The sequence below is a fragment of the Nipponia nippon genome, unplaced genomic scaffold, assembly GCF_047370975.1.
Source record: "Nipponia nippon isolate SJK-2023a ecotype South Korea unplaced genomic scaffold, ASM4737097v1 scaffold_16, whole genome shotgun sequence".
NCBI lineage: Eukaryota > Metazoa > Chordata > Aves > Pelecaniformes > Threskiornithidae > Nipponia > Nipponia nippon.
In genome coordinates, this window is record NW_028262332.1 from 6,650,615 (window position 1) to 6,664,399 (window position 13,785).

A 13,785-nucleotide genomic window follows, 5' to 3' on the forward strand; every position below is an offset into this window, starting at 1 on the left:
CAAACCCTGCTGGGCAGTGAGGCTCAGTCAGCAGGAGGTGGTGCCTGCACTAACAGGACATGATGCTTGAGCAGGAGGTATGTCCAGTTGTCTGTCTGCAGCATCAGGACCTTCAGGGAAGGGCAGCTGAGCCTGGCAAGCTCCCGGCTTTCCAGAAGGGACCATCGCAGGGAGAAGCTGGGATGACGCGATGCAAAGCAGCAGCTGCTGATGCATCCTGGTGTCCCTCCCTGCAGGACCTTCACACTTTGCTGCCTTGGAGTGTACCACGGTGTCCGCGCTGGACCCCATCCTCGCTGTTCCTGCCTGGTCCTGGACCTATCCACTGCCACCTTCGCTCTCCACATGCACCCAGTGGTTTTTAGCGCTGTGGTTGGGAAGTGAAACCTGACACAAGTAAATATGTTGACAGCCTGTTTTCAGCCGGCAAGGAATGTAAATGATCTCATTTGAACGAGGCTAACACAGAATCAAGCCGTTGGTCCCAAATATCCCTTATAAGTGCAGATGAGAAATATTCACAGCATCTTCACTCCCAGAATATTGCTTTTATCTTTGTGGTTCCTTGAGTGGCAATATAAAAGTTACTGATTTTGCACTTTTTATGCACCTGAACCTGCAGACTTTGAAATCAGTAGGTTTGCCTGCGTGATTTGCCTCGTTAGATCCATACCCTTGCAGGCACCTAGGAATGATCTACTCCATAAGCTCCACTGTACTCACTTGTTGTCTGAGGTGTAACATCCTATCTTGGGAATGGCCTTAACCAGGGTATTGGGACAAGTGGAGGTGAGGTTGGGTTGGGGCTTTCCAGGGAAAGGTAGATCCTGACCATGGGAGATGCTCGTGTGCGCAATGCTGTTGTTGTGACCTGTGCAGCGCAGTCAGCCGATGTGTGGTAGGGTGGATGTGAAGCTCCATGAGGCCAGCAAAGAGACTCCCAAAAACTTTGGACCAAAGCCATTTTTGGGAGTCACGCTCTCCAGGATCGTTGCCTTGCCTTCTGGAGCTCGCCGTAACGGGGATCACACTCAGGGCCAAAATGGGACACGACACTTAGTACTCACTATTCAGTCGGTGAAGGTACTGGGATGCAGAAGTTGGGCTTCTTCAGCACATCCAGGTGTCACTTATTTCTTCCGTGGAACCCAGCTCAGGCTATTTCAGGGAGGTCTCTGTGCTGCCCTCACCCGAGGGCTTGGTCGATGTGAGAATATCTTGCTCCAGCTCAAGCAGGGAGCCACGAGGTTGGCTGGGGATGGGGGTCCCACCAGCTCTCCTCCCCTTGGTGATGGTGGGAGGAGGACCAAAGGCACCAGCCTGCCCCGCTGAAACCAGGGCAGGGGCAGCAGCTGGAGGTGGAAACTCCCACTGGGGTCTCACCCTCCTACGCGACAGCCTTTGCACAGCAGGTCTTTGCGAGCGAAGGCAGAAGGTCAGATTGTCTCGAAACCTTGACCGTGTTTGCAAGCGGACGTCTCTCTGGCTTTGCTTTTCGCTCCGTAACAGGTTTTTCTCTTTAAGAACGCAGAAGATTGATTCCCTTGCAGGGCGCATCGCCGAGGCGAGCCATGTCCAAATGGTTTGCACGTCTGCATTTTTTACTGCTCTCGTTTAATATGTATGCAAATGCAGTCTCTCCTGTCCTCACTCTCTGTGTGGGTTTGCACAGTCAGGAGCACATTCCCATTACCGCTGCCCATCTCCTGCTCCGCTCTGCATTCGAGGAGACTGCCTTTGAGACGCTGATAGATGGAGGTGCAAGGGAAAAAGAGAGAAATGACGGATTTTCGTAATTTCTTTGCTGGGGAGGGTGGAGGAGTTGGGAAACCAGAGGAAGGAGGTTTAAATATATGCAAAATTGTTTATTGGGAGAAAGGGGGGGGGCCTCCAACTCTGAGAGTCAGGGAGCGTATTTTGTATGCCGTTCCATTTTCAGAGCGTCAGCTCAGAGGATTTTAGCTGGAGGTTAGGGAAAAATCCAAGCACTGGCAATAATCTTGTGATAGTGGAAATATTCAGTTTTTCTCCTGATAAATAGACACGTGTCGTAACTGAAGTCAGGGTTTCAGGCCTGAAAAGCAATGTTGGCTTTTTTTTTTTTTTAAATAAATAAGGAGCAAGATGTCCTGAGTTGTTCCCTGCAAAGGGTCAGCTTATGGCTGCTGCTACTTTCTTTTCCTTCCTTTTTTAATACCTGTATTTTTCCAAAGCACTTCAAAACCGACACCCGTGAAACCTGGACACTCGTATTCCCAGAGCTACGTTTGTATAAGTAAATCGGGAAACTGTGTGCTCCAGCTAAGGCCAAAATGCGGGAACCACCTTTGGAAACGTGGCCAAAAGTAGGGGAGATTTTCCTATCCCCAAGTGATGGTACTTTTTTAAGTTATGCTGTTTGAAGTTGCAGATCTCCAGTGTCCGCATCTGCTTGGAGGCAACCGTGAAGACTGAGGAGGTCCTTGCTCCTGGTGTGGGAAGCAGGGGATGACATATCCCTTCATCGCCCAGATGACTCCGGAGGAGAAACGGAGGCTCATGCTGCATCCCACCCCCTTCAGTGAGATTTAGGTCCTTTAAACGCCAAAGGGCCAGATTTTCAGGTGTATTTTAGGCACCTCAAGTCGTTCGCTATTTTAATCTTTAAACACAAAACACCTTTAAAACCTGGTTAGTTTTGAACCCCATTATAGAGTGTCAAAGCCTTAATTTACTGAGCTGCCATGGCAGGTCAGGGATGCAGGGTGTGGGGCGGGAGGGCTCCAGGGAGCTGGGGGCCACGTGCCCCAGGGCAGGGGGTAGCCGCAGGCAGCCTCCTGCTGCTCATGCCCCTCAGAGCTGGGGGCTCTCCGTGGAGCACAGATAATAGGGCTGAAGCCAGATGTTTTCCAAACTCTTCCAGGAGTTCATAGGCAAAGTTACTTTCCTTTCTAGAAGCCAAAGGGCTTTGCATGCTGGGAAACCCCCTCTGCTGCAGTACAGACTTGTCAGATGTGTTTGCTTTTGCATCTCCAAGTTTTGCAAGAGTGTTTTGTGTCTCTAGCGCTGGATGTTGTGAAACCCCGTTCCACGCGGTAGCGTGGCTATGCCCCCGCCTCTGCGGAGGGACAGGCAGGAGCCACGGCAGCACAAAGACCTTGTGCTGGGGCTCTGGTCCCTAAAACTCAGACCTTGTTTCTGCTTTTGGCACAGAGTTAGAGGGATCAAGGGGTGACTTCCAAGAGGGGACCCAGTGTTTGGAGGTGCTCAGCTCCTGCGGTGATGCGCAAGAGCTGGTTGCATTCATGCAACAGGCATGGAAAGTCTCGCTGTTTGGGAGATGAACTCTTACGGGCTGCCTGCTCCTGCCTCTACCTCCCCTGTGCTCTGGGCAAAAGCCTGCCTTTGGGAATCTTGAGACAAGCCGTAGCCGCTAGCCAGGGTGGAATCACGGGCTGCCCCGCTTGCTGGGTCCACAGCCCACGCTTAGGGCTGTCTCTGATGCAAAGGCCTGTTTCTTCTGCTTCTTTTCCTTCCACCACATTTGGGAGGCTTATCCTGTCCCTTATCGACAGCCGTGTTGTCGGAGGGGGTAAGCGCAGAGCTGCCGCAGGCAGCTCCAGCTCTGCTGCTCTTGGCTGTCCCTTAGTTCCCCTTGCAATGTGTTTGCTGCGAAGTAAATATCTCGTGCTGCCGTGTCCTCGCTCCGGTGAGTTTGTGTCGCTTGTGATCACAGGCTCCAAACTTCCCCTATTACGGTTGCTTTTTTAACAGTTTCTTTTTATTGGCGAGTAGATTTGTGGAGCCTTTCTACTTCCTTCATCTGTAAATTGTCCTCTACATAACGAAGAAACCGTTCTGACTACGTTTTGATGTGTTTGTCGCCCAACAGATGTCTGGGTGGTTAAAGTGCCCCCTGAGTACGAGTATCCTGTGTTTGCGAGCTCTTTGATAGTTGGTTCAGGAATCTTTTTGTTCTTTCTTTCTCTCCTCGAGTCCTGGGGGTCTGTAGCAGATGCCTGACGCAGTCTCTGCTTTGTTTTCTGCTCCTGATATCTGTGCCCACAGTGTTATTCCTCTACCCTCTCCCTTATCAATTTAGATTATCTCCTTCTTGTAAGTACTTTTGACACGTGCGGCCATGCAAAGGCACGATAAGCGTATTGGATTGTGTTGTTAGGTGCCTGCCGTTCATGTCTGTGGTTCTCCATTGCACCTTTCCAGGACCTTAGGACTGAGCTGGCACATTACCTGCCATAAGTAATGGTGCCAGCAAAAGCAAGGCCAGCCAGCTCTCTTCCCCACTTGCAGCCAAGTCCCAACACCCCTTTCAGGCCCTGCCACATCACCTTGTGCGGGAACCCCAGGCCCGTTTTGTCCCGGTGCTCTGCACCATGTCGCTATGACCCTTGTGTCATCACTTTTCCTCCCCGCTGATCTGTGTCTCCGGCATCTCCCCTTGCGTCCTGAACTTGGCTGGTGGCACTTAAGCTACTTCTCGGTGTTCCTGGCTGCTCCTTGCCCGTTCCTTGGCTCCCTGCCTTTCCGCTGGCTTTCCTGCTTTCCACATGTGATCCAGAAAAACCTCTTTGTTATTCTGTCCTTCGTCCCCGTCACAAACCTGTGTTTCTGTTCCATCTTTCATGAAAAGGTCTAAGACTGAAGGTGAAATGTGATAACAGCCTTCAAAAATATGTCAGTGGCTGCTGCAAACAGGATAGGAATAAACGATTCTTCGTGTCCTGTGGTGGGTAGGACAAGAAATTATGGGCTTAAACTGTAGCACAAGGGAGATTTAGGTTTGATGTTCAGATATCCTGGGGGCGAAGCACCGGAGGAGGCTGCCGGGGAGTTGCTGCAGGGGCAGGTCAGCCGAGCAGCTGTCAGGAGAGGCTGAAGGGGAGTCGAGGGGATAGCGAGGTGATCCAGAAGATCATTTTTCATCCTCTCCAGCCCTCTTACCTCCCCTTCCATATGCTGGAAGCCTCCAGCTAGGCAAGGGGCTTTTTGTGGCTTGCTCAGCCACGTGCATGCCTTTCTCTCTCCTTGCTTTTTGTCTCTGTTGCAGCAGTTCTGGCAAATGCAATTGCAGCAAGCCTGGAAATAGCCATGGCAAGCCTTTCCTCCCAAAATCTTTCCTTTGTGCTTGGTGGCTCTTTTCAAACCTTATATGCTGGTGGAGGTCATGGCAGCTGCAATCAGAGCACCAGGACGTGCAATAGTGACCCAAAGAAATGCTTTACTGCACCCAGAAGGGTCAAGACCGAGTCTGGGGGCAGCCGCGGAGGTGCTGCTCAAGGCCCTCGATGGGAAGCCACTGCCAGCATTGCAGAGGGCTGTCTCGTGTGCGTGTCAGTGCGTAGGTGGAGATGTGAAGGTGAGGACGGCTCCTGGAAGCGTTATCCCAGCTGGTGGTGCGGGGCTCCCAGTCGGCTCGGCTCTTCGGCTGGCTGTGTGAGTGCAGGAGCGTGGGCTGGAGCTGTATCGCTGCCTGCATGTGTGCGCCTGCCCTCGGTGGGTGCACCAGGACACCCAAGGAGCTGGGGATATGTGGAAGCCAGGGGAGTGGGGCTCCTTGCAGAGCTCCCTGTCCCCACCTCCTCAGAAGGACACTGCAGGGCATCAGCCAGCCTGGTGGAAACTGCTGTCTTTGCCAAAACAAAAATCTGGGGGCCTGGAAGTCACAGAGGGCTCCACCCAAAACCAGTGTACAGCATAAGAGCAGCCGTGTTGTTTCTGACACTGCTGACCGGGAGGCTGCCGAGTCCCCTGGGCACCTTCAGCCGCCTGCTCCCGACACCCACCTCTCCTGACCCTTCCCCATCTGGCACCGCCGTGGTCGTGTCGGGGTCCGGTTGCATCTGTGCCGTGTCCCTGCTTCCCTCCCCAAACCCCCCTGCCTCCTCTCCCCGGGGCACTGCGGGGGGTCCTGGTCAGCCATGACCCCCTTCACCCAGCCCGCAGCACCCTCCCTTTCACAGCTCCCGACCAGGAGAGGCAGGCAGGGAGAAACAGGCAGATGAATAATTTATTATAACGATGCAAAATAGGGTTTTAAAACTCTCCCCATATAAATATTTATTTTTGACTCGTTAGCACCGCAGCCACCTCTGCCCCCCCGAACTCTTCCCCTTCTCCTTTCCAAAGCCCCCCCAGCCTTGTGGCTATCGCTGCTGGTTCTCCCGGTTCTTCTTCTCTCCGTCCGTCTGTCCGTCTCTCTTGCTCTTGCTTTTCACATGATCCAAGCCCCGGTGCCAAACGCTTCCCGGGGAAGAAGAAAAAAAAAAACCTCTTTCTTGTGCACAAACACACAAAAAACAACAACGGGAGGGGTGGGAGATAGAGAAGCACACACAGGCACACGCACAAAACCCTTTGAAGCCTGTGCAGGGTAAGGGTTGTTTCTGTGGTAACGGCGCGGGGATTGGCGGCGGTTGGTGAGGGCCTCCATCCCGCGGCAGTGCCGAGTGATTAATGAGCCGTTGCTGGGCTGTACGGGAGTGCTCGGGCCGGGCTGCGCACCGCGGGGCTGCTCTGATGCCACCGGACCTTGGACGCCTCTTCATCCTCCTCCGCTCGCCCCGGGCACGCTGGCTCTGGTGGCACCCCGCACCTCCTCGGCACGTGTGGGCTCTCGCGGGATGTTGGCCCTTCGAGGGACGGGGCAGCCAGGCTTAGGACATCCCTCTGTCCCCTGCCCCAGTGGTGCTGGAGCATCCCTGGGGCTGTGGCCTTTGTCCCGCCGCCTGGCCTTGCTCCTCTGAACGAAGATCAGTCCCGGGGGGATCTGGCATCTCCTCTGGCGCAGGGATGAGCCAGAGCGATGGGCGGATGTGGTGGCATCAGCAGGGGGACAAGGCAGTCCCGTCTGGCGGGCGCAGATGAGCCCACGGCATTTTGGGGAGCTTCACTCATAGCCTCGCCTCGACGCCTGCCCTTGGCCTCACTGCTGCCTGCAGCTGCCTGTCTCGCTCCCACCCCCATGGCTTCCCAAGGCTGTAGGTGGCTCATGGCTGAGCAGAGACAAGGACTGTGCTGTCCCAGTCCCACGGCCAGCCTTGTTTGGTGCCATCACCCATTGATCCAGGTGTCACCAGGGTGCTCGTACCATCTCCCAGCGAGGGCTGCAGTTCCCAGGGAACCTTACGCTGCAGTGCGCTTTGAAACTCACCTTGTTTTGCTTTCTATTTTGAAAAGCAAAAGGAGAAACAGGCATCATTCACATCTCTTGGGCGAACAATAATAATAACGAGTGAGTTTCAAATCTCTTTCCCCCAAAATAGCCAAACCAGAACACGCACAGCCTTCCCGAGCCGCTGCCTGAAACAGATGTGCTGCCAGTGAGGCAGCTATTTATAATGTGCAGCGTTCCCTTTTCAGCCGCAGTGACTCCAGCCCTCGGCTCTCCCGTTCAGCAGCTCCTTTTGAAGCCTGTAGCTCTAATCCGGGGACCGTTCCTGGTGCTGCTAAAAATCTCCTCGTAAACCCTCTGGGATGCCAGCGATCCGGAGCCCTGTCTTTTCTCTGCCTTCAAAGGGGGTTTGTCATCCCCAGAGGCTGCTGGGATGGGACTGTCCCATCCCTGGATGTCCCAACCGGGATGGGACAGCAAATGGGATCTTTTCAGGCAGCGTGTCCCTGATGGGACGCTCTGCAGAGCTCTGACCCTGCTCCGCCACAGGACTGGGGGCTCAAACCCTTTCCCAACCCCTAACTTAAGAGGTTTTGTCATTCATACAGAGGACAAGGGGGGTCAGGATGCTGTCACTGGGAGGGGAAGAGGCTGATGTGGGTTTGAGTCTGGTGTGTTTGATCGGTGATCAGTTTGATTGGTGTGTACGACCGAAAGAGAGGCAGGGCACAATGGCCTGGGGGGACATGGACAGTGTGGGATAGGGAGGAAAACTGGGGATCCAATTAAAAGGAGATTCGAGGGGGTTTGCCAGCACTGGCGCCCACCCTTAGGGCGGGTGTTTGCTAGCCTGGGGTTCCCACAGCAGCCCTGGAGCTGTGGCACAGCTGCGAGATGGGCACCTGGGGCTACCCGCACCCCCCAGGGACCACGGGGGGCTCACGGGACCCTGTTCCAGGAGGGGCTGCAGCTCGCAGGCGCCACAGTACCCGGGGCCAAACGCCCTCGATGCTGCTTCGGCCCCTCGCACACCAATGAATAAGTGTGCTGGTATGTCAGGGCGGGGAGCGGGCGGTTAGGCAACATGGGGTACATGTGGAAGTTGTTTATTGCCAGGGCTGTTGCAGGCCCCGCTCTGCCTCCCGCAGCGCTACGGCCGCCCCAACCAGCCGGGCCGGTGCGGCCGCTCTGCATGGGGCCGGGTGGGGGATCGGGGCCCCAGCCCAGCGGGAGCAAAGCAATTACTGGGAGATGGGGCTGGTCGGGCTGAGAGTTTTGCATCTATCACATCTCCTGTTTTCTGTTTGCATTTCTCCCGAGCAGGGTGTTTGGAGGTGCGGAGATCGCTCAATCCGAATCCTGTGCTTTGGGGATGGCTCAAACCCTGCTCTCCCGTCCTGGGTGGCCCAGAGCATTGTCCCCAGCCCAGCACGGCACAGTTCGCTGGGCAGCTGGGAGGTGCGGTGATCTAGAAGGAGCTCCCTGCCCTTTGGAAAGGGAGATCCTGAAAAACACCCCCCAGAATGACCTAAAATGGGGTGCTCTGGCTTTGCTCACGTGGTGTTTTGCAGGTGTCAGGGGACAGGGTTGTGCATCAATGGGCAGAGACCACCCCCAACCCCCAAACTCTGTCCTTTAACCTCCAGATCCCATCTCGAGGGGGAGCATTATCTTGTCCTCCTGCCTGGCAAGCTCACACACAGGTCAGCCTCAAGGAGAAGAGAGTGGCGATTTTAAAACGGCCCAATGACCCAGGGTGGGATTTTGGGAAGGAGCTGAGGATGGGCTGCCTCGGCAGGGCTCTGTTGCCTCAGCTCCGGCAGCGCGATGGGTCAGCTCAGCCCGGTGCGACCATGGAGACAGGGTCCCATAAGGATGGCATCCCTGGCCGAGACCGGAGCCTTCCTGCTGTCCAGTGGTAACAGGCAAACCTTTGCTCCTGGAAGAGGGACTGTAACGCAGCTCATGGCAGTGAAGCCTCTTAAAAGCCAGTCTCATTGCAGTTGTGTTAATTATTAATAGGATGTGGGGAAGAAAACACTGGAAAACCCCAACTGTTCGTGGGAAGCTACCACTTCATCTGCATCCAGCAGCGTGCGCCTGGCTTTCCCCTGACCCAAGGGGAGATTCGCGGGTGTCTTTTCTAGTGGCTGGTGTTGGCGAGTATGAATGGAGAGGCTTGACCATCTCTGAAAACCACAGCAGTCCGAAACCGAGGGGCTAAATGAATTCTGTGGGTCTTAGCTTGGTCTTTAGCTAAGATTTCCCCCCCTGAAGAGACGAAGTCCCTTTTGGCAGTGTCTCTGCCCAGCAGGACTGGCAAGATGCTGGAATTGCAGGGTCTGCTGGCACGGAGGCACTGGGGATCCCTGTCCCAGCCCAGGGCAGACCGCAGAGCTGCGTGGGCAGGATGGGACCCCAAGACGGTGCTTGGACTGCACCCACGTAGTGAGTCAGAGCTGAGGGATCTCAGCAGGGCAATTTTCATGAAAAACAAGGTCATGGGGAATGCTCACCCAAAAGCCTTGTGGACCTTGAGGGTTTCTTCCCCCACATCTGACTGTGGGTACCAGGGATGTCTCCATGTGGGGAACTGGGAGGTGTTTCCATGGAAACCAGCAGTGTTGCTGGGGGGGGGGACCCCACAGCACAGATTTGGGGCCTTCATCGGTGCTGCAGAAGCGGTGCTCAATGTGGGGAGGCACCAGCGCAGCAGGGGTTCTTGGAGCAGCGGTGCCCTGGCTCCACAGCGCGCAGCCAGGAGAAACCTTGCTCTGCCCTTGGTCCTCCATGTGGGGAGGAGATCCCAAACCTCAGGGGCAGGCAATGGTTGTAGGTGCCGCCAGCCCACCCATCTTCCCATCACCCCCTCCAGGACCCCCTGCCTCCCCCGGTGCGCTCGTCTCTCTCCTCTCCCTTCTCTTCCTTTCCATTCCCCATTCCCTTTCTCTCCCATTCTTCCCCTTGCTCCACCCCCCTCCAGACTCCTCTGTGGGGCATTGATTTTTCCATCCGTCAGCGAAACGCTTGAGGAAAATGAAAGAGCATCTTTGTGATCGATCAGGAGAACTCTTCAGCCTGGGGTCAGGAAGGGTTTGAATCAGCTGCTCCCCTGGCATATAATTACCCCCTCTCTCCCAAGCCAGGGCTTTTCACACGCCTGCAGGAGCAGCCCTCCCACTGCGGGGCCGGGGCATTGCTCAGGAGAACACCTCCATGTGGTGCATCGATGCTGGGAGAAACTGCCCGTGCATATGTTGGGTTTTGCTATTGCCAGAGCTCAGCTTTGGGCTGGGGTCTGTGTGCTTGCGCTCGCTTTCTGCTGAGCAGCCAAGTGGGTGCGAGCGTGCGCGCGCTTCTCCCTTGCCGGCATTGATCGCTCCGTGCGTAGCTAATTCTGTGCGGTGCTTGGCGAGGGTGGGGAGCTTTGAGGCTGCGAGTTTAAAGAAGCTGAAAGAAAACAAAATCCAATAGGAGTTGGGTGCCCAACACCTTTCTCTCTTTTGAACATCTTATTTGCTGGGAGCATCGTCTGGGGCATGTTGCACATGCAGACCGGGTTGGTAGCAGCCTGGAGATGCCTGTGGAAATGCCAGAGTTTGCCATCTGGTACCACGCTGGCCCCTGAGGTCCCACCGCTCACTGCCCTCCCCCAGAGAGTCAGCAAATAGCTGAGGGAGCTTCTCATTCCACTGTGGGGTAGCTACATGCAAATGTTGACTTCTTCATGGCAACCAGTGTGAGTCATGCTGGGAACCGGAGGGGGATGTTGGCGCCTGTAGCTCTTGCTCTGCTTGTGCACTGTTGCCTGGATCCGATGGGCTCCTTGCACGGAGATGTAGGCGCAGTCCTCCCTGCAGCTCTTGCGGGAGCTCTGTCTCTACTTGATGGGACGTACTCGCCGCTTTGCATGTGTGAGGTTTCGGGTGCTCGTGTGCGCAGTGGTGGGGTTCAGCGGTCGAAGCATGTCGTGCGTGTGGGCTGCTGCGTTGGGTCTTGTGACACGGCAGAGAAAATTTATCCTTTGGACTTGTCTGAAGGAGAGAGCCCCTGTGCTCGCTTCCCCACCGGCATGGGGGGACGCCAGCCCCAGAGCCAACACTGGGCATCCCAGCACATCACGGAGCTGACAGCTTTGGTGTCACCCATCTCCACTGACCCTTTGGCTCCCCACTCCCAAATTCCCCTTATTTCCCATAGGTATTCGTCAACCTGTTTCCTGAGCTAGATGCAGGGGTTTCAGACCTGGGGGTTAACACATGGCTGGTTGGAGCTTGTTGGTCCATGTGGAGGTCCCAGAGCGGGGCACAGCAGCTTCCCATGGTGGGCTGTGCACCTCGGCTAACACCTCTCCCGGGGCATGCAGCATGAAAGCATCCCCTCGAGAGCGATAAGGAGCAGTAAGAGAGTGAGGGGGAAATGCAAGCCAATGCTCTGCTCCCTCATACCTCCTGGCTTCTGGCCTTGGAGAGCCTGGCTGTGGGTTGCACCTTCACCCAACTGCCTCCACCAGCATTTGCAACCCTTCACCCTGTGGTCTGCAGCAGACCTGGTGGCTGGTTGCTGCCCCATGTTGTGTCACTGTTACGTGGGAGCTCACAGCCATTCAATTCCCCTTGTGTTTCCACAGTGGCCTGGGAATGACTACACATGGAAAGAGGCGAGGACAAAAAAGCAGCGGCAGGGTGAGAAACCAGAGCAACGTGTTCCTGCTCCCACCACAGCCAGTTCAGACCAGCCAGACCAGAGCACTGCGGGAGAAGGACAACGCAAAGGCTCTGGTTTTCTCCCTCCAAACCAGCAGGCATAAGGTCGCTCCGGCATGGATGCACTGCAGATGTGCTGATAGCAGCTAGCTGAGTGCTGACGCTGCTGTGGAGGAGCTGGCTGTGGAGCTGTAGGTAAGGCTGAACTGAGCTTATCTGCTCCACAGATAACGTCTTCTGCTGAAAGCAGCTGAAACAGCTGCATCCTGGGTTTGTTGGAAAGTTTATTTTACAACATGTAATGAGAGCTTGCCCCGCGTCCGTGGTAAAGCCTTGACATAAAGCCCCAGCTGGGCAGGGTCTTTCCCCTGGTGGGATTTGGCATCAGTCTGACAGTCAGGGGAACTTTGCTTAACCTGCGAGTATTGCATCCCAATATAAATGTGGATCTAACCCAGTTTCCTTGAATCTGTGTCGCTCTGTTGATAGTGCAGGAGAGGGGCTGACTTATGCAAGAGGGTAATTTGGAATCTTCCCGTTATTCCTTGCAAAACAGAGTGCTTTCATGAGCTGTCACCAGGTGATGCCACGGCTGGGTTCAGTGCAGGTAGTGGGAACAGGGAGGGCTCCCGGCATCTCTCCATTGCTCTGCCACCTTCTTGCTGACCACCCTTGGTCATGTCCCTTGGTCTTCTGCTGCCTCCTTGCTCCCAGGTCTCTGAAATGAAGATAAAATACTATCTGAATTGCTGAGGAGTTTGCAGCCCAGTTAAGAAGTGCACACTAACTGAAGTGAGCTCCTGCGTTCCTGTTGATATCCCATACCCATTGGTGGGGCGCTGGGAAGCTCTGGGGTGCAGGAGTGTGAGGTTGCGACAGAGACAAAACAATACATTCTCAGACTGCTGAACAGAAAGTGGATCCATGTGTTAATCTGGGAAAAGGAGTGTGAAAAAACTGCAAATCCTTCACAACTTTGTTTTAATTTCTCCCAGATAGGATGCAGGGAGGAAAAATGCCTGCTCCATGCTCCAGCCTCCTTGGCTCCCGGGTTGTTACTGAGCTAAACCTGAGGCTGATGCAAGAGGAAAACCTGTCCCATCGCCGGGCTTCACACGTGGCTGTTGGAAATTTGGGGGGAAAGGGTTAATGACTGTATTGCATGGGGGCGGCTGGGGTCCCAATGGCTGGAGGGTCAGCCAACTCTGCTCCCTGGCGTGTCTCGGCAGGTTCCCGGCTGGCTCAGCCTGGCTGCCGGAGGAGCCGGGAGGATGCCCCGGTGGGTACAGTTGAGCGGTGCCTCCGACAGCAGCACGCTCCTGTCGAATGGGCGACTGCGGGGTACAGAAAGCCGGGCCCCTCCCAGCTGCCCAGCTGCCTTTCTGCTAATGCTCATCTAATTAAACAGCAGCCTGGAGTGGCTGAAACCAGGGCAGCGGGAGAGCTGAGGTTTTCATCCAATAGGTTCTTGTCTGCAGCTCAGGAACCAGAAGAAAAACCCTTTTCATATCGTCAGATCAATACGCAGGTGGTGTTCCCCCTCCCTTCCCCTTCCCCTTCCCCTTCTCCAGCTCTCCTTTTCCCTCCTGGGCCAGGGATGCTTTTCAAAGCCAGAGCAGGGCTGGGATCTCTACCCGGTGGGTTTTGCACCTCATCCCCCATCCTGGCTGCTGTGCGTGCCACACACGTGCTGAACAGCTGAGAGGTGCCCAGGGCAGCAGTCGCTGGGACCACGATCTCAGCAGGTATCTGAGAGAGCAAGTCTTGGCTTTAAACGGGGGCACGGTCCCTCCTTCAGGGAGGGTTTTGGTCAGTAATGTCTCTGAAGGGTCATTGTCTCTTTGCTGAGACCATCGGCAAAGCTACAAGACTGTGAACATGGGCAGGATTTGGCCAGCAACTTTTTTACTGCTTGCTTAGGTACAGGCAAGGGTTAACAAGAAGCGGCATTTTATTTTGCTGTTCATC

General features: G+C 55.2%; 1 long non-coding RNA gene across 7 annotated transcripts in view; it reads left to right on the plus strand.

The window, feature by feature from the left end:
* The window catches only part of LOC148056234 (uncharacterized), a 111,994-nt gene that overhangs the window by 51,364 nt on the left and 46,845 nt on the right, over positions 1-13,785 (plus strand). For all 7 annotated transcript variants that reach the window (XR_015703729.1, XR_015703725.1, XR_015703728.1 and 4 more), the window contains exon 2: positions 11,742-12,012. This is a non-coding gene — a long non-coding RNA (uncharacterized LOC148056234). The remainder of the gene's footprint in view (positions 1-11,741; positions 12,013-13,785) is intronic.